This window comes from Xenopus tropicalis, chromosome 3 (genome assembly GCF_000004195.4).
Source record: "Xenopus tropicalis strain Nigerian chromosome 3, UCB_Xtro_10.0, whole genome shotgun sequence".
Taxonomy (NCBI): Eukaryota; Metazoa; Chordata; class Amphibia; order Anura; family Pipidae; genus Xenopus; species Xenopus tropicalis.
Genome location: NC_030679.2, coordinates 6,883,852 through 6,910,151, shown reverse-complemented (window position 1 = coordinate 6,910,151; position 26,300 = coordinate 6,883,852). Strand labels below are relative to the sequence as shown.

The 26,300-nt window shown below is 42.6% G+C and overlaps 1 long non-coding RNA gene across 1 annotated transcript; it reads right to left on the bottom strand.

The window, feature by feature from the left end:
* Positions 1-1,049: 1,049 nt before the first annotated feature.
* Positions 1,050-26,184, bottom strand: LOC116409455. The gene is made up of 3 exons (XR_004221855.1): positions 26,071-26,184; positions 20,956-21,084; positions 1,050-1,299 (listed from the first exon to the last, which is right to left on the bottom strand). It is a non-coding gene; the product is annotated as an uncharacterized LOC116409455 (long non-coding RNA).
* Between the last annotated feature and the right edge of the window lie 116 nt (positions 26,185-26,300).

Sequence of the window (26,300 nt, the reverse complement as noted above, 5' to 3'; positions counted from 1 at the left end):
AAGGGGAAGTTAATCCCATCATTGTTTTCTATTTCACACATTGTCAAGGGGAAGTTAATCCCATCATTGTTTTCTATTTCACACATTGTCAAGGGGAAGTTAATCCCATCATTGTTTTCCATTCTACCCACTTTCAAGGGGAAGTTAATCCCATCATTGTTTTCCATTCTACCCACTTTCAAGGGGAAGTTAATCCCATCATTGTTTTCTATTTCACACATTTTCAAGGGGAAGTTAATCCCATCATTGGTTTTCTATTCACACATTGTCAAGGGGAAGTTAATCCCATCATTGTTTTCTATTTCACACATTTTCAAGGGGAAGTTAATCCCATCATTGGTTTTCTATTCACACATTGTCAAGGGGAAGTTAATCCCATCATTGTTTTCCATTTCACACATTTTCAAGGGGAAGTTAATCCCATCATTGGTTTTCTATTCACACATTGTCAAGGGGAAGTTCATCCCATTTTCCATTTCACACATTCTCAAGGGGAAATTAATCCCATCATTGTTTTCTATTTCACACATTTTCAAGGGAAAGTTAATCCCATCATTGTTTTCCATTTTACCCACTTTCAAGGGAAAGTTAATCCCATCATTGTTTTCCATTTTACCCACTTTCAAGGGAAAGTTAATCCCATCATTGTTTTCCATTTTACCCACTTTCAAGGGGAAGTTAATCCCATCATTGTTTTCTATTTCGCCAATGCTCCTAAAATGGCTGCTGGAGCAATTCCTCCAGCAACAAAGAGGATTCATGGAAATAAATGTCTATCTAAACTCGAATTCGAGCCAAAAATTAAAGAGACCATTGACCCACCTACTTGAGAGACCTCTGTGTACATAGGGAACATTTTATGCAGGATTTATATACTCTATAATTGGGCATAATCAGGGGCAGAAGGAAATCTGCTTTCTATAAACCATAAAAATATATTTTTGTAGCTTAAACATTCAAATAAAAGGAAAGAAATTTATTCCCACTATAATAGAACCTTCCGCCATGAAGAACCCAACCTTATTAGCCCTATCTCTGTGTTCAAATGGTAATTTTTTTATAAGCTTTTATTTTAATTTTGTAATGATCCCTTCTCACAGAACGGAGCTGATAACGGCGCTTGTAAAGTCATTTAGTCGGGTTCAGCTACAGGTGATGGTAGTGAAGTTCAGCCCTTGATCTGCCCTCTGGGCGCTCAGACGCAGATTGCTGGAAGCTGTCCATGTGTATTTTTCATTCCATGTGTTTCAAAAGATTGTTGTTTTGTGCTGATCCCTTTCTGTCCTGTTGTTCTGACTCCTAAAACAATGTAGCAGAAACCAACGGACCTCTGACTTCTAATACAGGTATGGGATCTGTTATCCAGAAAACTGTTATCCAGAAAGCTCCAAATTACGGAAAGCCCGTTTTCTTATAGACTCCATTTCAATCAAATGATTCAAAATTTTAAAACTGATTTCCCTTTTCTCTGTTGTAATAAAACAGTACCTGTACTTGATCCCAACTAAGATATAATTACCCCTTATTGGGGGCAGAACAGCCCTATTGGGTTTATTTCATGGTTAAATGATTCCCTTTTCTCTGTAATAATAAAACAGTACCTGTACTTGATCCCAACTAAGATATAATTACCCCTTATTGGGGGCAGAACAGCCCTATTGGGTTTATTTCATGGTTAAATGATTCCCTTTTCTCTGTAATAATAAAACAGTACCTGTACTTGATCCCAACTAAGATATAATTACCCCTTATTGGGGCAGAACAGTCCTATTGGGTTTATTTCATGGTTAAATGATTCCCTTTTCTCTGTAATAATAAAACAGTACCTGTACTTGATCCCAACTAAGATATAATTACCCCTTATTGGGGCAGAACAGCCCTATTGGGTTTATTTCATGGTTAAATGATTCCCTTTTCTCTGTAATAATAAAACAGTACCTGTACTTGATCCCAACTAAGATATAATTACACCTTATTCGGGCAGAACAGCCCTATTGGGTTTATTTCATGGTTAAATGATTCCCTTTTCTCTGTAATAATAAAACAGTACCTGTACTTGATCCCAACTAAGATATAATTACCCCTTATTGGGGCAGAACAGCCCTATTGGGTTTATTTCATGGTTAAATGATTCCCTTTTCTCTGTAATAATAAAACAGTACCTGTACTTGATCCCAACTAAGATATAATTACACCTTATTGGGGGCAGAACAGCCCTATTGGGTTTATTTAATGGTTAAATGATTCCCTTTTCTCTGTAATAATAAAACAGTACCTGTACTTGATCCCAACTAAGATATAATTACCCCTTATTGGGGGCAGAACAGCCCTATTGGGTTTATTTCATGGTTAAATGATTCCCTTTTCTCTGTAATAATAAAACAGTACCTGTACTTGATCCCAACTAAGATATAATTACCCCTTATTGGGGGCAGAACAGCCCTATTGGGTTTATTTCATGGTTAAATGATTCCCTTTTCTCTGTAATAATAAAACAGTACCTGTACTTGATCCCAACTAAGATATAATTACCCCTTATTGGGGGCAGAACAGCCCTATTGGGTTTATTTCATAGTTACATAGTTACATAGGGTTGAAAAAAGACCAGTGTCCATCAAGTTCAACCCATTCGAGTAAACCCAGCACACACCCTATACTAACCAATCTATACACTCACATACATAAACTATATATATACAGCCAGTAATACTAAGATATAATGAATCCTTATTGGATTCAAAACAATTCTATTGGGTTTAATTGATGTTAATTGATTTTTTAGTAGACTTAAGGTGTGGAGATCCAAATAACAGAAAGACCCCTTATTCTGGATAATGGGTCCTATACCTGTACACATTTTAAAGGGGATGTAAACCCAAACATAACGATGTCTCACTGCGCCCCCTAGTTTTGCTATAGAAGTTGTCGAAAAACGTAATTATAGATGCAAGAAAATCCGCCACTGAGAATTCTACTGACTAAATATCTCATTATAAATGCAGGAGAAGTGACCAATGAGAATGCTGATTCCCAGCACTGTGTCGGCCATCTTGCTGGTACCTTACATATAGAGATAATGATGGCATTTTCCCGTCATTATATGGCACAGGAATCAGACATGGGGATAAAGGGACAGACTTGTTCAGTGCTGGGAAACTGTGCTTATTGCTCCCAACTCCAATTGCAGGAACAGAGAACAGGGAGCCGGATTTACTCACATCAGCTGGGATTCTCATTGGGGGATTTCTTGCATTTTAATGGGGGAAAGTTTTATTGGGCAATATTGCTTTAAGTGTTGCTGGACTACAGCTCCCAGCATGCCTCACCCTTCATTATATGTTATAATAAAGTAAATAAAGCCTGGTTAAGCAGTGCCGTGCAGCATTAGATACTTGCTTACAGATACAAGAGGACTCTGTCCCCAATGAGATTCCTAAATCAGCCATCTTGTTGTTATATAACATAGGGAGAGTAGGGAGCACGTGGGAATGCCCCATCAATCTCCATGTTGCACGGAAGAGAGCTGAACCTCTGTACTTTATTCACCTGCGGCTGAACCCGGCTAAATGACTTTACAGCGATTATGTATTTTTACACCCATGTTATAAATTCTTCCCGTGTTCTATTTTATGGCCGATTGGAAAGAAGAAAAAGCGCATCATTAGGCGGCATGTAAACACTCCCGGGGTCTCTTATCTGCAGCGGCTGAGGCGGTGGTGGCGTTGGCGTTGGTGGCGTTTGTTTTCTGATGGATCCAGGGCGCCATTATACGCTATACATTGCCAATTGTGTTGGTGCACATTTACTAAGGGAGGGCAAAGTGCAATACACTGCTGTAGTTTGCTGTGTTTGTTTACCCATAATGCAATGTTCCTACCCAGAATTCCAATGTAATTGTGCCGTATTGCACATTAATCGTGAAGGACGCGGGCCCCAAGCACGTTTGGTTATGATCATTATCATTTGAAGGGTTTATTTATTGTAAAGCTATGGAGTTTCCTAAAAACTCTCTGTGACAGACCAACCAATAGCTAATCAATATCAGAAAACTCTCTGTGATAGACCAACCAATAGCTAATCAATATCAGAAAACTCTCTGTGATAGACCAACCAATAGCTAATCAATATCAGAAAACTCTCTGTGATAGACCAACCTACAGCCAATCAATATCAGAAAACTCTCTGTGATAGACCAACCTACAGCCAATCAATATCAGAAAACTCTCTGTGATAGACCAACCTACAGCCAATCAATATCAGAAAACTCTCTGTGATAGACCAACCTACAGCCAATCAACATCAGAAAACTGTCTGTGATAGACCAACCTACAGCCAATCAACATCAGAAAACTCTCTATGACAGACCAACCTACAGCCAATCAACATCAGAAAACTCTCTGATAGACCAACCTACAGCCAATCAATATCAGAAAACTCTCTGTGATAGACCAACCTACAGCCAATCAACATCAGAAAACTCTCTGATAGACCAACCTACAGCCAATCAACATCAGAAAATTCTCTGTGATAGACCAACCTACAGCCAATCAACATCAGAAAACTCTCTGATAGACCAACCTACAGCCAATCAACATCAGAAAACTCTCTGTGACAAACCAACCTACAGCCAATCAACATCAGAAAACTCTCTGTGATAGACCAACCTACAGCCAATCAACATCAGAAAACTCTCTGTGATAGACCAACCTATAACCAATCAATATCAGAAAATTCTCAGAGCTAAAAGTGTAATATATGTATAGCCCATCAACATTAGAAAATTCTCAAGAGTTGACCAGTCTGTAGTCCATCAACATTAGCACATTGACAGGGTTGTCCCAACCCCTCTAGCCAATCAGCTACTCAGATTGCTACAGTGCTACGCCAAACTGCAGCCAATCAAAAATAATGATTTCACATAATTAGACCAATCAGTAGCCAATCCGACGCCACAAATCAGCGTGATTTCCCAGAGCTATGGTGCCGGGCCGGCTAAATGGTTAATGTAACTGCGAGTCGGGGCGGCGGGACTGAGACTGTGACGATCCTTCCTCTCCTTTCGAGTTATATTTTACTCTATAATAAGCTTTACAGCCCCACTTGGGGATTTATGACAATCATTAAGTGAGCAGGCTAATAAGGCCTGAACGCGGCCGATATGGCACTATTTTTTCCACTGGGCACGGAACTACTTGCTGAGTTGCACGCTAGCGCCGACGATCCGCCCGGGATTGTTTTTTTCCCTAACAAGTCAACTTTTCACCTCTTTGCCTTTTCACCCTGCTGAATCTTTTATTTTTTCTCCCTATCTGCGAATTTATTGCCCCCGAGATAAAGCTGCTGATTAGTGTCAGCGTGCTACCCGACTGCCGACTCGCGCCAAGGTCCATATAGGCGTGCTGGTATAAAGGGAAACAGAAAAAAGATAAATATTGATTAGACAAGGGAAAAGCCAAGATTCAGCTTCAGCCCTTCACGGAGAGGGCTCGGTATCTGTTTGGCAGGGCCGCCATCAGAAATCTGAACACAGGGCCGCCATCAGAAATCATGGGGCCCCCCATATACATTGGTAGGCAGCAGTGCCCCCCTAATACATTGGTAGCCAGCCCAGCAGTGCCCCCTAATACATTGGCAGCCAGCAGTGCCCCCCCAATACAATGGCAGCCAGCAGTGCCCCCCCAATACAATGGCAGCCAGAAGGGCCCCCCTAATACATTTGTAGCCAGCAGGGGCCCCCTAATACATTTGTAGCCAGCAGGGGCCCCCTAATACATTTGTAGCCAGCAGGGGCCCCCTAATACATTTGTAGCCAGCAGGGGCCCCCTAATACATTGGTAGCCAGCCCAGCAGTGCCCCCCCTAATACAATGGCAGCCAGCAGGGGCCCCCTAATACATTGGTAGCCAGCCCAGCAGGTCCCCCCTAATACATTGGTAGCCAGCCCAGCAGGTCCCCCCTAATACATTGGTAGCCAGCCCAGCAGGTCCCCCCTAATACATTGGTAGCCAGCCCAGCACGGCCCCCCTAATACATTGGTAGCCAGCTCAGCAGTGCCCCCCTAATACAATGGCAGATAGCAGGGGCCCCCTAATACATTGGTAGCCAGCCCAGCAGTGCCTCCCTAATACATTGGTAGCCAGCAGAGGCCCCCTAATATATTGGTAGCCAGCCCAGTAGTGCCCCCCTTAATACATTGGTAGCCAGCAGGGGCCCCTAATATATTGGTAGCCAGTCCAGCAGTGCCTCCCCTAATACAATGGCAGCCAGCCCAGCAGTGCCCCCTAATACATTGGCAGCCAGCAGGGACCCCCTAATACATTGGTAGCCAGCCCAGCAGTGCCCCCCTAATACATTGGTAGCCAGAAGTGCCCCCCCTAATACAATGGCAGCCAGCAGTGCCCCCCTAATACATTGGTAGCCAGCCCAGCAGTGCCCCCCCTAATACATTGGTAGCCAGCCCAGCAGTGCCCCCCTAATACATTGGTAGCCAGCCCAGCAGTGCCCGCCCTAATACAATGGCAGCCAGCAGTGCCCCCCTAATACATTGGCAGCCAGCAGTGCCCCCTAATACAATGGCACCCAGCAGAGGCCCCCTAATACATGCGTAGCCAGCAGTGCCCCCCTAATACATTCGTAGGAAGCCCCCTTTAAAGTTAAAATCACCCGGGGCGGCTGTCCCCCCCTGTGCCCCCCTGATGGCGGCCCTGCTCGAACGATCAGACCTGGAGGAGAAATGACCTATCAGCACGCAGCCACCTCTGCCCAGAACGTACTGCCGACAGTTGCGGCTTGTTGGGATCTCGTTATGCCGGTTTCTAATTTTAGAAACAACTAAAGAGAAAATAAATGAAATGGATTTTATATCAGGGGAGGGAACGGAGCTATAAATCATGTCGGCGAGTGGGCGGGGGCGAAGGCGCCCTGCGTGGGGGCAACATCCAAATAGGTGTTTCTGCGGCTCGGAAAAGGGAATTATCCTGTGAATAAAGCACTGGCTTCTCCATTTAGTTCATCTCGTGTGATAAATGCTCCAAGGTTCTGCTCGTTAGAGCACATTTTACTGAAAGGGATTCTATTATCTCTATTAGTAATTCTATGAATATAGAGAGAGACTTAACGAGATATGAGCCTTACGTATTTACTATACAGGCAGCAAAGGGCCCGTGTCTAGGGTGGTAGTGCCGACCCTAGGGGAGGCCACACTACAGGTATGGGATTCATTATCCGGAAACCTATTATCCAGAAAGCTCCAAATTACGGAATGCCTGTCTCCCATAGGCTCCATTTTATTTAAATAATTCAGATTTTTAAAATGCATTTCCCTTTTCTCTGTAATAATAAAACAGTACCTGTACTTGATCCCAACTAAGATATAATTACCCCTTATTGGGGCAGAACAGCCCTATTGGGTTTATTTAATGGTTAAATGATTCCCTTTTCTCTGTAATAATAAAACAGTACCTGTACTTGATCCCAACTAAGATATAATTACCCCTTATTGGGGCAGAACAGCCCTATTGGGTTTATTTAATGGTTAAATGATTCCCTTTTCTCTGTAATAATAAAACAGTACCTGTACTTGATCCCAACTAAGATATAATTACCCCTTATTGGGGGCAGAACAGCCCTATTGGGTTTATTTAATGGTTAAATGATTCCCTTTTCTCTGTAATAATAAAACAGTACCTGTACTTGATCCCAACTAAGATATAATTACCCCTTATTGGGGCAGAACAGTCCTATTGGGTTTATTTCATGTTTAAATAATTTTTTAGCATATTTAAGGTATGAAGATCCAAATTATAGAATGACCCCTTATCTAGAATACCCTTGGTCCCAAGCATTCTGGATAACGGGTCCCATACCTGTATGGGATCCAAGCGGATCTTCCCATCCATATGCCCACCTAACAATTAAATTACAATGACATGAATAGGACCCTTTGAAGTGAGGACCACATCAATTAGCCAACAAGGTCCGGGCTTCTGGCTGAAGGAACTGAAGAGAGGAACTACCATGTAGCAGATCCTCTATTCTGTACCCTTCTGGATAGTTTTTTAAACCACTAGCTACTTCCCCACCTAGCCCAGGAATCTGCTTCCCAACATATGCAAGTGAATTATCCAATCATAATTAATCCAGAGCAATGTCAGCCATCTTGCTGTTATCTAACATAGGGAGATTAATGAGCAATTTTGATATCTTACAATGTTTTGATATAACACTGAAATCAAACAAATACAATGTAGTTCAGGTGTTGTAGACCACTAGCACCCATCCCATTAAAGGGGACACTAAACCATGCTGCACTGTTCTGCTCAAGCAAACTTTATTTAGTTGTTGCTGAACTATAAATCCCAGAATAATGCAACATATAATGAAGGGTGAGACAAGCTGGGAGCTGTAGCCCAACAACATCAGGGCTGTATACTTAAAGCAATATTGCCCAATAAAACTTTCCCCCATTAAAATGCAAGAAATCCCCCAATGAGAATCCCAGCTGATGTGAGTAAATCCGGCTCCCTGTTCTCTGTTCCTGCAATTGGAGTTGGGAGCAATAAGCACAGTTTCCCAGCACTGAACAAGTCTGTCCCTTTATCCCCATGTCTGATTCCTGTGCCATATAATGACGGGAAAAATGCCATCATTATCTCTATATGTAAGGTACCAGCAAGATGGCCGACACAGTGCTGGGAATTGGCATTCTCATTGGTCACTTCCCTTGCATTTATAATGAGATATTTAGTCAGTAGAAGGCTCATTGGTGAATTTTCTTGCATCTATAATTACATTTTTCGACAACTTCCATAGCAAAACTAGGGGGCGCAGTGGGACAGCGTTATGATTGGGTTTACAGCCCCTTCAGTAAAACCTTGCCCAGTCCTCCAGGGCCAGCAGCCTAATTATATGCAATGCAATCGTCCAATGAGACTCCCACCTGATCTGGGTAAATTTGTGTTAATCCAGAGCCGTGTTCTTTGTTCCTACAGTAGCAGCTGTCAGAGATTTGCCCCTCTGTGTGGCAAGATCTCTCACTAATTCCCCTGGCTGTTTTCTCTGCAAAGGAGCAACCTTCCTGTGTTCCATCTGTTGCATCGGGGCGACACAGTGGAGCTCAAATAAACGCAATTAAAATTGCAGGACAAGGGGGAATGGGCAAAGCGGAGGGAGATATACAGTGCAGGGGACCGATGTGTATATGTGCAACAGTATTAAAGGGCAAATAAACCCAAATATTGCTAAAACTCTCACCGATCTATAGCATTACGTTCTGTGCACATAATAAGTGCTTTAGTGCCTGTTGAAAGGGAATTAAATGCTACTTTAAACAGGATTTATGTTTCCTGGGAGTTTGCGTTTCGGGAGAGTTGAAAGAGCGTCGGACCTTAACAACTAGAAGAGTAGTTTGGTTTTATTGTCGTGTGTGTAGTGCCTACTAAACACTATTGGCACTTTATGATCTGTGAAATGTTTCCGTTGTTGACAGCATTGCAGGGTTTAAATGGGAACCAGAGCTTAAAGGGAAACTAAACCCAACCGTAAAGCTGTCCCACTGCGCCCCCTAGTTCTCTATAGAAGCTGGTGAAAAACATAATTACACATGGAAAACAATTCACCAATGACAATTCTACTGACTGAAAACTTAATTATAGATGCAAGAGAAGTGACCAATGAGAATGCTGATTCCCAGCACTGTGTCGGCCATCTTGCTGGTACCTTACATATAGAGATAATGATGGCATTTTTCCCGTCATTATATGGCACAGGAATCAGACATGGGGATAAAGGGACAGACTTGTTCAGTGCTGGGAAACTGTGCTTATTGCTCCCAACTCCAATTGCAGGAACAGAGAACAGGGAGCCGGATTTACTCACATCAGCTGGGATTCTCATTGGGGGATTTCTTGCAGTTTTATTGGGCAATATTGCTTTAAGAATCCAACCCTGATGCTGCTGGACTACAGCTCCCAGCATGCCTCACCCTTCATTATATGTTACATTATTCTGGGATTTGTAGTCCAAGAACAACTAAATAAAGTTTGCTTGAGCAGTGCAGAAGGGTTTATATCCCCTTTATATAACATTCCTCCAGATCTGAACCCCCTAAACAACACTAAGGGGCACATTTACTAACCCACGAATCCGAATTGGAAAAATTCCGATTGGAAAACGAACATTTTGCGACTTTTTCGTATTTTTTGCGATATTTTCGGCGCCTTTACGACTTTTCGGAAATTGTCGCGACTTTTTCGTTACCAATACGATTTGCGCGAAAAAACGCGTGTTTTTCGTAGCCATTACGACTTGCGCGAAAAAACGCAACTTTTTCGTTGCCATTGCGAAAATTGCGCAAAAACTGCCGATTTTTTTCGTAGCGTTAAAACTTAAAAGGCGCGACTTTTCACGCAAGTTTTAACGCTACGAAAAAATCGCCACATTTTGCGCAACTTTCAGAATGGCTACGAAAAAGGCGCGACTTTTCGCGCAAGTTTTAACGCTACAAAAAAATCGCCAGATTTTGCGCAACTTTCGGAATGGCTACGAAAAAGTCGCGACAATTTTCCGAAAAATCGCAAAATACCGATCATTACGAAAAAAACGCAATCGGACGCATTCGGCCCGTTCGTGGGTTAGTAAATGTGCCCCTAAGTCTGCCCCTTGTGTATTTAGGGGCCCCATGTTAGAGAGGGGCCATAAGATGGAAAGGGGCAATTTGGGGTAAGTTTGCAGAGGAATGGATAGGGTTCAAGTGGATCAATGAGAGGGTTCTTCAATAATTGATGCATTCTCATAGCAAACCAGTGATTTGTGAGGAGCATTCTTTTCTATTGAGGGGGCAGGACTGATGGAAATTACCCTAGGCTGGGGCCCATTAGGGCCTGGACCCCACAGAACATCCTCGGGTACTTGGATCCTAGTTCTATATTCAACCCTGCAGATATGTGATTACAGTGTAATATCAGTAGCCAAAAATTACAATGTACTCTCCCTATGTTAGATAGGAAAGATTCTACCACCTTGCAGGTAGAGCAGGATTCTCATTGGAGCATCTACTCTGGACAGCTGGGGAATGCAACATGCGCTATAGATGGCTTATTTCCCCTTTAACAAGAGCCTAGACCACAAGGGGTGTTGCTACGGTCTCGCTACACTGTGCTGCTTTATGTTCCAGAAGCAGAAAAGAAAACAAACTGTTTAGGTTTTCCAGCAGGCAATTATTTCCATACTGCGCGGCACGGGCGAGATTAATTGGAAATTATGGTTAAGGCTTCACAAAGGATCACCTGCCATCTGTTCCGCCGATCGCGCCTTCTTTCCCGGGTAATTTACCTGTTTTATCACCCTCACAAAAAAGAAAAAGTGCAGCTGTTTCATCTGAGCAAGAGGATTAGAATGGAAAGGTCCCCGGCAATCCCACAATGCATCTGGCCTGAGAACACAACAATGTATAGACTAATGTACAGACTTCTCATCCAACCTATAGTTATGTGTAACTGTCACTGTGTCTGTCCCTTTCCCTTCCCTGCACTGCTGGTTCTGACTCCTGATACAACTCCCCAATACCCATTCATCCCTCATTCTCACTGGGTTTATAGTTATGTGTAACTGTCACTGTGTCTGTCCCTTTCCCTTCCCTGCACTGCTGGTTCTGACTCCTGATACAACTCCCCAATATCCATTCATTCCTCATTCTCACTGGGTTTATAGTTATGTGTAACTGTCACTGTGTCTGTCCCTTTCCCTTCCTGCACTGCTGGTTCTGACTCCTGATACAACTCCCCAATATCCATTCATTCCTCATTCTCACTGGGTTTATAGTTATGTGTAACTGTCACTGTGTCTGTCCCTTTCCCTTCCCTGCACTGCTGGTTCTGACTCCTGATACAACTCCCCAATACCCATTCATTCCTCATTCTCACTGGGTTTATAGTTATGTGTAACTGTCACTGTGTCTGTCCCTTTCCCTTCCCTGCACTGCTGGTTCTGACTCCTGATACAACTCCCCAATATCCATTCATCCCTCATTCTCACTGGGTTTATAGTTATGTGTAACTGTCACTGTGTCTGTCCCTTTCCCTTCCCTGCACTGCTGGTTCTGACTCCTGATACAACTCCCCAATACCCATTCATTCCTCATTCTCACTGGGTTTATAGTTATGTGTAACTGTCACTGTGTCTGTCCCTTTCTCTTCTCTGCCACTGCTGGTTCTGACTCCTTGATACAACTCCCCAATTCCATCCATCCCTCCATTCTCACTGGGTTTATAGTTATGTGTAACTGTCACTGTGTCTGTCCCTTTCCTTCTCTGCACTGCTGGTTCTGACTCCTGATACAACTCCCCAATACCCATTCATTCCTCATTCTCACTGGGTTTATAGTTATGTGTAACTGTCACTGTGTCTGTTCCCTTTCCCTTCTCTGCACTGCTGGTTCTGACTCCTGATACAACTCCCCAATATCCATCCATCCCTCATTCTCACTGGGTTTATAGTTATGTGTAACTGTCACTGTGTCTGTCCCTTTCCCTTCCCTGCACTGCTGGTTCTGACTCCTGATACAACTCCCCAATACCCATTCATTCCTCATTCTCACTGGGTTTATAGTTATGTGTAACTGTCACTGTGTCTGTCCCTTTCCCTTCTCTGCACTGCTGGTTCTGACTCCTGATACAACTCCCCAATATCCATCCATCCCTCATTCTCACTGGGTTTATAGTTATGTGTAACTGTCACTGTGTCTGTCCCTTTCCCTTCTCTGCACTGCTGGTTCTGACTCCTGATACAACTCCCCAATACCCATTCATCCCTCATTCTCACTGGGTTTATAGTTATGTGTAACTGTCACTGTGTCTGTCCCTTTCCCTTCTCTGCACTGCTGGTTCTGACTCCTGATACAACTCCCCAATATCCATTCATTCCTCATTCTCACTGGGTTTATAGTTATGTGTAACTGTCACTGTGTCTGTCCCTTTCCCTTCCCTGCACTGCTGGTTCTGACTCCTGATACAACTCCCCAATACCCATTCATTCCTCATTCTCACTGGGTTTATAGTTATGTGTAACTGTCACTGTGTCTGTCCCTTTCCCTTCCCTGCACTGCTGGTTCTGACTCCTGATACAACTCCCCAATATCCATCCATCCCTCATTCTCACTGGGTTTATAGTTATGTGTAACTGTCACTGTGTCTGTCCCTTTCCCTTCCCTGCACTGCTGGTTCTGACTCCTGATACAACTCCCCAATACCCATTCATTCCTCATTCTCACTGGGTTTATAGTTATGTGTAACTGTCACTGTGTCTGTCCCTTTCCCTTCCCTGCACTGCTGGTTCTGACTCCTGATACAACTCCCCAATATCCATTCATTCCTCATTCTCACTGGGTTTATAGTTATGTGTAACTGTCACTGTGTCTGCCTGACCCTTTTATATTCTCTGCAAATAAAATTGCCAAGAATTTTATGATATCTTTTGTGTTTACACTCCCTTTAATACAAACAGAGACTTGCACCAAACAGAAGGCTGGGATTAATTGATTCTCTGCTTTGTGCTGACCCCATAACTAGAGAAATAATGAGACTGCACAACAATAATAAGAAGGAAAAGTAACCGTTTTTTTGCACAGAATAAATAACGCTGACGTACAGAGTCTGAAATCCAAATTAAGTGCAGAGAAAATTGAAGCTGATAAAAAAAAAGCAATCTCAGCTCGTCAGGCAGAAAAGCAAGCGGCGGGAATAAAGGATAAAGACAAAGTAAATCCTATTTATTATTTACAGATACTGGCATGTATATATTGTATTCAGGGCACATAGTTTAATTCAAGTTCAAAGTTATTTCTCATGTATAAATACAAATATACAGAGAAGGAATGTTCTGGGCACACAATAAGCTGTACCCCCATACTGTACTGTCTAAGGGAAACACTATGGCACCCCCTACCCATATGTATAAATACAAATATACAGAGAAGGAATGTTCTGGGCACACAATAAGCTGTACCCCCATACTGTACTGTCTAAGGGAAACACTATGGCACCTCCTACCCATATGTATAAATACAAATATACAGAGAGGGAATGTTCTGGGCACACAATAAGCTGTACCCCCATACTGTACTGTCTAAGGGAAACACTATGGCACCCCCTACCCATATGTATAAATACAAATATACAGAGAGGGAATGTTCTGGGCACACAATAAGCTGTACCCCCATACTGTACTATCTAAGGGAAACACTATGGCACCTCCTACCCATATGTATAAATACAAATATACAGAGAAGGAATGTTCTGGGCACACAATAAGCTGTACCCCCATACTGTACTATCTAAGGGAAACACTATGGCACCTCCTACCCATATGTATAAATACAAATATACAGAGAAGGAATATTCTGGGCACACAATAAGCTGTACCCCCATACTGTACTGTCTAAGGGAAACACTATGGCACCTCCTACCCATATGTATAAATACAAATATACAGAGAAGGAATGTTCTGGGCACACAATAAGCTGTACCCCCATACTGTACTGTCTACACTATGGCACCTCATACCCATATGTATAAATACAAATATACAGAGAAGGAATGTTCTGGGCACACAATAAGCTGTACCCCCATACTGTACTGTCTAAGGGAAACACTATGGCACCCCATACCCATATGTATAAATACAAATATACAGAGAAGGAATGTTCTGGGCACACAATAACCTGTACCCCCATACTGTACTGTCTAAGGGAAACACTATGGCACCTCATACCCATATGTATAAATACAAATATACAGAGAAGGAATGTTCTGGGCACACAATAAGCTGTACCCCCATACTGTACTGTCTAAGGGAAACACTATGGCACCCCCTACCCATATGTATAAATACAAATATACAGAGAGGGAATGTTCTGGGCACACAATAAGCTGTACCCCCATACTGTACTGTCTAAGGGAAACACTATGGCACCTCCTACCCATATGTATAAATACAAATATACAGAGAAGGAATGTTCTTTCCCGTAGAAAATGTCCCATAAATCTACTCTTTAAGAAATGTGCAGGTCAGTATAACAAGCGCCAGCGCCACCCTGAGGTGCCAGACATAGCAGCCCTATCTATATCTAATAATAAAAAGTCAAGAAAAAGTCAGGGCTTGCAAAGTAGACGAAAAGGTTTGGGTGGGCTGCATTCAAGGGGAAATAGTACTAGGGTGGGCTAGTGGGGAGATCGGAGGTGGGCAAGGGACAAGTTATTACAAATTTACCAGCAACTACATTGCATTTAAATTTGTAATATTGGCCCTGGCTGATATTTTATTGGCTAGGCCAGGTACCCCCCCCCCCCAAATGTCTCAGCTCCCACTCCTATGTCATCACCCAACCCCTCTGAAATTATTGCCCCACCCTTTTGTCTGGCTTTTGCTACTGGCAAAGGTGGCTACCCTAGATGGTGCCCTTGGTTTTCCCATTTACACTGCATAAAATGTATTATTATTGTATTATAATATACTGACCCTGCCAAGCCTGCAATAGAACTACAGGTATGGGACCTGTTATCCAGAATGCTCGGGACCAAGGATATTCCGTATAATATAAACCCAATAGGATTGTTCCGCCCCCAATAAGGGGTAATTATATCTTAGTTGGGATCAAGTACAGGTACTGTTTTATTATTACAGAGAAAAGGGAATCATTTAACCATTAAATAAACCCAATAGGGCTGTTCTGCCCCCAATAAGGGGTAATTATATCTTAGTTGGGATCAAGTACAGGTACTGTTTTATTATTACAGAGAAAAGGGAATCATTTAACCATGAAATAAACCCAATAGGGCTGTTCTGCCCCAATAAGGGGTAATTATATCTTAGTTGGGATCAAGTACAGGTACTGTTTTATTATTACAGAGAAAAGGGAATCATTTAACCATGAAATAAACCCAATAGGGCTGTTCTGCCCCAATAAGGGGTAATTATATCTTAGTTGGGATCAAGTACAGGTACTGTTTTATTATTACAGAGAAAAGGGAATCATTTAACCATGAAATAAACCCAATAGGGCTGTTCTGCCCCAATAAGGGGTAATTATATCTTAGTTGGGATCAAGTACAGGTACTGTTTTATTATTACAGAGAAAAGGGAATCATTTAACCATGAAATAAACCCAATAGGGCTGTTCTGCCCCAATAAGGGGTAATTATATCTTAGTTGGGATCAAGTACAGGTACTGTTTTATTATTACAGAGAAAAGGGAATCATTTAACCATTAAATAAACCCAATAGGGCTGTTCTGCCCCAATAAGGGGTAATTATATCTTAGTTGGGATCAAGTACAGGTACTGTTTTATTATTACAGAGAAAAGGGAATCATTTAAGCATTAAATAAACCCAATAGGGCTGTTCTGCCCCCAATAAGGGGTAATTATATCTTAGTTGGGATCAAGTACAGGTACTGTTTTATTATTACAGAGAAAAGGGAATCATTTAACCATTAAATAAACCCAATAGGGCTGTTCTGCCCCAATAAGGGGTAATTATATCTTAGTTGGGATCAAGTACAGGTACTGTTTTAATATTACAGAGAAAATGGAATCATTTAACCATTAAATAAATCCAATAGGGCTGTTCTGCCCCCCAATAAGGGGTAATTATATCTTAGTTGGGATCAAGTACAGGTACTGTTTTATTATTACAGAGAAAAGGGAATCATTTAACCATGAAATAAACCCAATAGGGCTGTTCTGCCCCAATAAGGGGTAATTATATCTTAGTTGGGATCAAGTACAGGTACTGTTTTATTATTACAGAGAAAAGGGAATCATTTAACCATTAAATAAACCCAATAGGGCTGTTCTGCCCCAATAAGGGGTAATTATATCTTAGTTGGGATCAAGTACAGGTACTGTTTTATTATTACAGAGAAAAGGGAATCATTTAACCATTAAATAAACCCAATAGGGCTGTTCTGCCCCAATAAGGGGTAATTATATCTTAGTTGGGATCAAGTACAGGTACTCTTTTATTATTACAGAGAAAAAGGGAATCATTTTTAAAAATTAGAATTATTTGCTTATAATGGAGTCTATGGGAGATGGCCTTTCCATAATTCGGAACTTTATAGATAACGGGTCCCATACCTGTACCAGCCCCCTTGGGACAATCAATAAGTCATAAACTAGGTGTATCCTGAAAAAGCAGGAAAGAGTTAAGGCTCTGTGCACCTGTTATAAATGTATTTAAAAATCTGAGCTGTCAATCATATATTGCCTGCCCCGCCTCTATGCCTTCGGCATAGAGGCGGGGCAGGCAATATATGATTGTTGGCTCAGATTTTTAATTACAATTACTTTACCTTTCCATTTAGCTTTTTGTAGATATCACCTAGGAGGCGAATACATAAGATTTGGGGGGGATACAAAGCTTTGCCTTAATAACAGTGTACACAAAATGGCGCCTCCCTGCTGGCTGTGACTATAAATTCCAGGACTGAAGGGAAAGAAAATTAAATAGTTTATATAGTGTAAGTGAAGTTTATTTTGCTCAACAAACATGATAGAAATGCATTTGGAATTATTTTCTAGGATGACAGCTCCCCTTTAAGGCAATGAAGGAAACAAGGAGGCCTCCGACAGCCCATTCAGTTCCGTGTTACTGCACCCCATGGAGGTTAATAGCAAATCCGACTCCCTGACAACTCAATCCTTAGTAACTGTGAGCGCCATCTGGTTATAGATTGCCAGCCTGTTATTTGTTTATCATGCAAAAAAAAAAAAAAGTTTTGGGTAGACTTCCCCTTTAGAAACCGTACAGCTAATAGAGAAATAAAGAAGCAGCCATCAGTACAGGGTTTTGTTTGCTGTTGCAGAAGGTAATGTTTGGGAGAGACAATGGGCAATGATGCAGATGATTGGATTCCAGCTATGAGAAGTATCGTGAGCATTAAAACAACACCCCCCCCCCTCGATTCAACTTTCCCGTCACTGCTGTTTCCATGGAAGCACAACACAAATACTTACCATAAGGAAAGTGCCACTCGGGTAATGATCTCTTGCCGTGCCTGATGTCGAGTGTTTGCGCTCCAGGAGGGGTAGGACAAACACCACAATTAACACTTATCCCACCACACTCAGAACTTGTGGGCTGGGGCTTTATACAACATGAACGTATTCACTTTATTACAGGAAATGTGATTGGCACAATGTGGGGCGCCCCACGGTAGTTCCCCGTGATATGGGAGGCCATGACGGCGGGACAGGGGTTTCTTTGCTTGTGTTTTATCAACTGCCCCTCTCTTTCCAAAAAGAAGTGACCTACCCAGTATTGGCGCCCAAGGCCTCCATCATGCCAGGCAACCCAAACAAGTGACCTACCCAGTATTGGTGCCCAAGGCCTCCATCGTGCCAGGCAACCCAAAGAAGTGACCTACACAGTATTGGTGCCCAAGGCCTCCATCGTGCCAGGCAACCCAAAGAAGTGACCTACACAGTATTGGTGCCCAAGGCCTCCATCGTGCCAGGCAACCCAAAGAAGTGACCTACACAGTATTGGTGTCCAAGGCCTCCATCGTGCCAGGCAACCCAAAGAAGTGACCTACACAGTATTGGTGCCCAAGGCCTCAATCATGCCAGGCAACCCAAAGAAGTGACCTACCCAGTATTGGCACCCAAGGCCTGCATCGTGCCAGGCAACCCAAAGAAGTGACCTACCCAGTATTGGCGCCCAAGGCCTCCATCGTGCCAGGCAACCCAAAGAAGTGACCTACCCAGTATTGGCACCCAAGGCCTGCATCGTGCCAGGAAACCTAACAAGCTTAGGGGCATATATATTATGGTGTGTAAGTTAACATCACCAGTCATATTGCCCATAGCAACCAATTACATCTATGCTTTTGTTTTCTACCATTCAAATGTAATTGCTGATTGGTTGCTATAGGCAACTTCACTGGTGATGTTGGCTTACACTCTATAATAAATATACCCCAAGTAAGGCCGCCATCAGGGGGGCACAGGGGGGACAGTTGGGGAAGACACTGGGAGGGAGCTGGAGGATGTTGGGAAGGATGCTAGGGGGGAGCTGGGGGATGCTGGAGGATGTTGGGAAGGATGCTAGGGGGGAGCTGGGGGATGCTGGGAGGGAGCTGGAGGATGTTAGGGGGAGCTGAAGGATGCTGGGGGGAGCTGGAGGATGTTGGGGGAGCTGGGGGATGCTGGGAGGGAGCTGGAGGATGTTGGGGGGAGCTGGGGAATGCTGCAGCAGGGAGTTGGCCATAGTATGAGGACACTGGGGGAGGACCAGCAATGTTTTAGGGGGCCCTGGGCTGGCTAGCAATGTTTTAGGGTGTACCTGCACTGGCACCAATGCAAAACGTAACCCCTGGCTACCCATGTTTTAGGGGGGCGCTGAGGTTTTTTGGGTATTGTGTATACCATACCTAATCTACAATGTTTTAGGTGGCCCTGTCTACCAATGTCTGTGTGTCGTTTGTACTGATGGGAGGGGTCATTGGGGGGCAGGGCGTGGGAGGAGAGAGGGCCCAGAAAATTTTGTTGTGAGGGGCCCCATGACTTCTGATGGCAGCCCTGCCCCCGGGTATCTCTTTTTGTAAACATAATGGGTGACGTGCCAGTGAGACCCATGTCTGTGAGACTCAGCTCACTAATTTACAATTTGGCATCTTTTCACTGTCTTCTTCCTCCCGTCTGCATTTTGACATCACCCCCCCCCCCCTCGTTATTCCAAAAATAAGCCAATCTGACGAGCCCTCGGAGAGTCATCTTCTATCGCCGCTGCCAATCTCACCGTGGCATCTTGTGTTTGGATCCCAAGCAATTAGATCCATTTTTCAATTGGGTTGAGGGAAGGGCCCGGCCGACTCCCCCTTGGTTAAATTATTTTTGCCCCAGATGGCTGCTTAAATGAAATAAATGGAGATATAATAAGTATTTCATTAGGCGGTGACATTGGGTCTATACGGCGGAAAAGCTGTCAGCTGCGCTCACTGTCACCTGGAAACCAGAGCGCGTCAAAGTGCGGCACGCCAACGACAATACAGATATTGGCGAGATAAGTGACAGATAGCGGGATGAAACGGCGCCGAGTCGGCAGCAGAATGGGGTGATCGCTCTGGTGTAACCTAATTAATGGCATCCCAAGAGATCAGCCGGGTTTTAGCTGTAGGAACGTCGAAGAACTTGTAGAGTTTCTTAGAAATGCTAATGTACCATTGGCCCAACACACGGGGCCCCACGTGCCTCCGAATGCCCAGCTTGCCACTCACTATCTTGTTGTAAAATATAGTGGAACAAGAACATTTAAAGGGGAACTAAACCCTGCTGCACTGTGCGGCTCAACCATACGTTACTCAGCTGTTGCTGGACTACAAATCCCAGAATAATGTAACATATGATGAAGGGTGAGGCATGCTGGGAGCTGTAGTCAAGCAACATCAGGGTTGGATTCTTAAAGCAATATTGCCCAATAAAACTGCATTAAAATGCAAGAAATCCCCCAATGAGAATCCCAGCTGATGTGAGTAAATCCGGCTCCCTGTTCTCTGTTCCTGCAATTGGAGTTGGGAGCAATAAGCACAGTTTCCCAGCACTGAACAAGTCTGTCCCTTTATCCCCATGTCTGATTCCTGTGCCATATAATGACGGGAAAAATGCCATCATTATCTCTATATGTAAGGTACCAGCAAGATGGCCGACACAGTGCTGGGAATCAGCATTCTCATTGGTCACTTCTCTTGCACTTATAATGAGATACTTAGTCAGTAGAAGGCTCATTGGTGAATTTTCTTGCATCTATAATTACGTTTTTCGACAACTTCTATAGCAAAACTAGGGGGCACAGTGGGACAGCGTTATGATTGGCTTTATATCCCCTTTGTTCATGGATTCAAAACATGAAGCATTAAAGATGACATTTATCCCCATTAAAATTGATTCCTTTGTGCCCTTACCTCTACATAGCAGGTATCAAGTATCTCATTGTTGTCCAACATAGGGAGAAAACCACATGCGGCTACAAGAATAAGCTTCAGAAGGGTTTAGAGTTAGAAAAAAAGGGTTTAATGCCTTTGGTGATGATCCTATGAAACCAAGAAGAGAGATAAGTGTTAACACAGCAAGCAGGACTCTGATTGGAGGAATCTTTTGCATTAATTAGGCCTCTGAGAGAAGATTTTATTGTGCAGTGTGACTTTAAAACAATAGGTAAAACCTATGTTTAGCACAAGCCCCTATTCTACTGCACTCAGATTGAACAAGGAGGGTAAACTGCCCCTTTAATAGTATCAGGTACATTTTTAATGCCTTTAAAAAAGCAAAAGAAGTTGTTGCGACTACTGTATCTGTTATTGCAAGTCAGAATTATCAGCGGGGGCCCTGCTTGATTTAACAATAACATTCATCATTAAAATCAGGGATTTGTATAAAGCTAATTACACCTCTAAGAGCATTACTGGCAGCGCAAAGCTGCCATACCAATTATCTTATTACCCCGGCAGGGGGCAACACTGAAGCACTAATCAGTACCGAAAAGAAAAAAAAGACACATTTCAGAAAATAGCCTTTTCTTCATAAACGCAGGATACAATGGAAAATGGGACTGGTGTGTTTGGATATAGACTGCGGGGATGAAGGGGATTAGTCCTGGGATACTCTCCGGAGTTGTCATAAATACGGGATTTAGCTTTTAACAAGAGAATCTATATCCATAAATAAATTATTGACCGGCTCGAAGCAGGATTTAACCCTTACGTGAGCAGGGTGGGTGGGAGTTGCACTGAATTAAAGGGGAAGTAAACCCTGCTGCACTGCATGGCTCAACCAAACGTTACTCAGCTGTTGCTGGACTACAAATACCAGAATAATGTGACATATAATGAAGGTTGAGGCATGCTGGGAGCTGTAGTTCAGCAACATCAGGGTTGGATTCTTAAAGCAATATTGCACAATAAAACTTTCCCCCAAATTCCCAGGGCCAGCGGCTGCATTAAAACCAACTGATTAGTTAAATAGTGATTAAACCCAATAGGATTGTTCTGCCCCCAATAAGGGGTAATTATATCTTAGTTGGGATCAAGTACAGGTACTGTTTTATTATTAAAGAGAAAAGGGAATCATTTAACCATTAAATAAACCCAATAGGGCTGTTCTGCCCCCAATAAGGGGTAATTATATCTTAGTTGGGATCAAGTACAGGTACTGTTTTATTATTACAGAGAAAAGGGAATCATTTAACCATTAAATAAACCCAATAGGGCTGTTCTGCCCCAATAAGGGGTAATTATATCTTAGTTGGGATCAAGTACAGGTACTGTTTTATTATTACAGAGAAAAGGGAATCATTTAACCATTAAATAAACCCAATAGGGCTGTTCTGCCCCAATAAGGGGTAATTATATCTTAGTTGGGATCAAGTACAGGTACTGTTTTATTATTACAGAGAAAAGGGAATCATTTAACCATTAAATAAACCCAATAGGGCTGTTCTGCCCCAATAAGGGGTAATTATAGTTACATAGTTACATAGTTACATAGGGTTGAAAAAAGACCTGTGTCCATCAAGTTCAACCCATCCAAGTAAACCCAGCACACCTAACCCACACCTACCAATCTATACTCACATACATAAACTATAAATACAACCACTAGTACTAACTGTAGATATTAGTATCACAATAGCCTTGGATATTCTGATTGATCAAGAACTCATCCAGGCCCCTCTTAAAGGCATTAACAGAATCTGCCATTACCACATCACTAGGAAGGGCATTCCATAACCTCACTGCCCTCACCGTGAAAAACCACCTACGCTGCTTCAAATGGAAGCTCCGTTCCTCTAATCTAAAGGGGTGACCTCTGGTGCGTTGATTGTTTTTATGGGAAAAAAGAACATCCCCCAACTGCCTATAATCCCCTCTAATGTACTTGTACAGAGTAATCATGTCCCCTCGCAAGCGCCTCTTTTCCAGAGAAAACAACCCCAACCTCGACAGTCTAACCTCATAGTTTAAATCTTCCATCCCCTTAACCAGTTTAGTTGCACGTCTCTGCACTCTCTCCAGCTCATTAATATCCTTCTTAAGGACTGGAGCCCAAAACTGCACTGCATACTCAAGGTGAGGCCTTACCAGGGACCTATAAAGGGGCAAAATTATGTTCTCATCCCTTGAGTCAATGCCCTTTTTTATACAAGACAGCACTTTATTTGCTTTAGTAGCCACAGAATGACACTGCCTGGAATTAGACAACTTGTTATCAACAAAAACCCCTAGATCCTTCTCCATTAAGGAAACCCCCAACACACTACCATTCAGTAGATAGTTTGCGTTTATATTATTTCTACCAAAGTGCATAACTTTGCACTTATCAACATTGAACCTCATTTTCCAGTTTGCTGCCCAGTTATCTAATTTTGTCAAATCGCTCTGCAAAGCGGCAGCATCCTGCATGGAACTTATAGTTTTGCACAATTTAGTGTCATCAGCAAAAATAGAAACAATACTGTCTATGCCCACCTCCAGGTCATTAATAAACAAGTTAAACAGCAAGGCCCAAGGACTGACCCCTGCGGTACTCCACTAACCACACTGGTCCAATTAGAAAATGTTCCATTTACAACCACTCTTTGTACTCTATCCTTCAGCCAGTTCTCTATCCAATTACAAATATTATGTTCTAGGCCAATATTCCTTAATTTGATCATTAACCTTCTGTGAGGTACTGTATCAAACGCTTTAGCAAAGTCCAAGTAGATGACATCAACTGCCATTCCAGCATCAAGGTTCCTACTCACCTCCTCATAAAAGGCAACTAAATTAGTCTGGCAAGATCTGTTACGCATAAAACCATGCTGGCACAAACTAATAGTATTGTGAACTGCAATGTATTCAAGTACCCTATCCCTTATTACCCCTTCCAAAAGTTTTCCTACTACTGATGTCAGACTAACAGGCCTATAGTTTTCAGGCTGAGAACGGGATCCCTTTTTAAATAACGGCACCACATTAGCAATCCGCCAGTCTCTTGGCACCATGCCAGACCTCAATGAATCCTGAAAAATTAAGTGAAGAGGTTTGGCAATCACAGCGCTCAGCTCATTTAATACCCTGGGATGAATCCCATCCGGCCCTGGACCTTTGTTTACCTTTACATGTTCAAGTCTCTTTTGAATTTCCTCCCGAGTGACCCATGCGTCAGTAGCTAAATTACTAGAACTGGGCATATTACAAGGGAAGCCTTCATTATCTGGCTCCTCAGATGTATAGACAGATGAAAAATAAGAGTTCAAAATTTCAGCTTTTTCCCCGTTTTCATCAACCAACGTACCCCCCCGTGATAATAAAGTTCCCACCCCTTCTTGCTTCATTTTTTTACTATTCACATAATTAAAAAATAATTTTGGATTCTTTTTACTCCTAGCAGCAATATCCCTTTCCATCTCTATTTTAGCTTGCCTGATAGCTTTTTTGCATGCTTTATTTGCTTCCTTGTACCTGATGAAAGTTTCTGCTGTCCCAGCTAACTTGAATGCCCTAAAAGCACGTTTTTTCTTACCAACCTCGACAATAACACTTTTATTCAGCCATAAAGGTTTTGCTTTGCGATGCCTCTCCTTGCTTACTAGGGGGATATACTGTTGCGTATACCTACAAAGCAATGTTTTAAAGATGTTCCATTTTCCTTCTGTGTCTAACCTAACTATCTTAGTTGGGATCAAGTACAGGTACTGTTTTATTATTACAGAGAAAAGGGAATCTTTTAACAATGAAATAAACCCAATAGGGCTGTTCTGCCCCAATAAGGGGTAATTATATCTTAGATGGGATCAAGTACAGGTACTGTTTTATTATTACAGAGAAAAGGGAATCGTTTAACCATTAAATAAACCCAATAGGGCTGTTCTGCCCCAATAAGGGGTAATTATATCTTAGTTGGGATCAAGTACAGGTACTGTTTTATTATTACAGAGAAAAGGGAATCATTTAACCATGAAATAAACCCAATAGGGCTGTTCAGCCCCAATAAGGGGTAATTATATCTTAGTTGGGATCAAGTACAGGTACTGTTTTATTATTACAGAGAAAAGGGAATCATTTAACCATTAAATAAACCCAATAGGGCTGTTCTGCCCCAATAAGGGGTAATTATATCTTAGTTGGGATCAAGTACAGGTACTGTTTTATTATTACAGAGAAAAGGGAATCATTTAACCATTAAATAAACCCAATAGGGCTGTTCTGCCCCAATAAGGGGTAATTATATCTTAGTTGGGATCAAGTTCAGGTACTGTTTTATTATTACAGAGAAAAGGGAATCATTTAACCATGAAATAAACCCAATAGGGCTGTTCTGCCCCAATAAGGGGTAATTATATCTTAGTTGGGATCAAGTACAGGTACTGTTTTATTATTACAGAGAAAAAGGAAATCATTTTTAAAAATGTGAATTATTTGAATAAAATGGAGTCTATAAGAGATGGCCGTTCCGTTTCTGGATAAGGGGTCCGATACCTGTACCTGATGAATGTCCCAACTGTCCCTTACAGAGCTGTCTCTGCAGCATTATCCCATAGGAGACCATGTTATGATCCCTGTTCCCCAATTGACCCCCCACATACACACAAATGTTAGAGATGAGTTCAGTATTATTAGATATCACCAAGTCCAAAAGACAATTATTTCTAGTAGGTTCTTGAACTGCCTTAAGTAAAAAGTTGTCATTTAGCATATTTAGAAACCTGCTAGCGGTTTCTAGTGGTTGCTAAGGTAAACTGGGCCCTAACAACCATTAAAAATGTAATTTGAAGCCCAAGTGCTTACATTTTTACCGTCTATCCCAGGGGTGCCCAGACTTTGTCCCCGGGAAATCTACTTTTGACTCCTCCCCCCCCAAGACGCAGCGTACATATTCCCATTAAACGCGCCGCGGCTCAAACGTGGTCTACTAGAAATTCAAAGGGGATCGACTGGTGGACCGTGATCGACGAATTGGCCCCCCCTGGTCTACATCACACTAACAATTAATTTAAAGGGGAAGTAACCCAATTAGGGTGCTCAGAAAAGTCCAACCTGTAATGTATGGAAGCCACCAGGTCAGTGACTTATTATGCATGGAGCCCATGTTAACTGTTTTGCCTCCAAGGGGGGCAAATTCCCTCTGTTTGTCTGGAACAGAACCCTCTGTAGCTGCTCTACCACCTCCTATTCACCTGCTCAAGATTCTCAGCGATGGGCGGGGATACTGATATCAACCAATCCGGTGTCAGCGTCAGAGAGAGGCTTGGCACGCAATGTGAGCC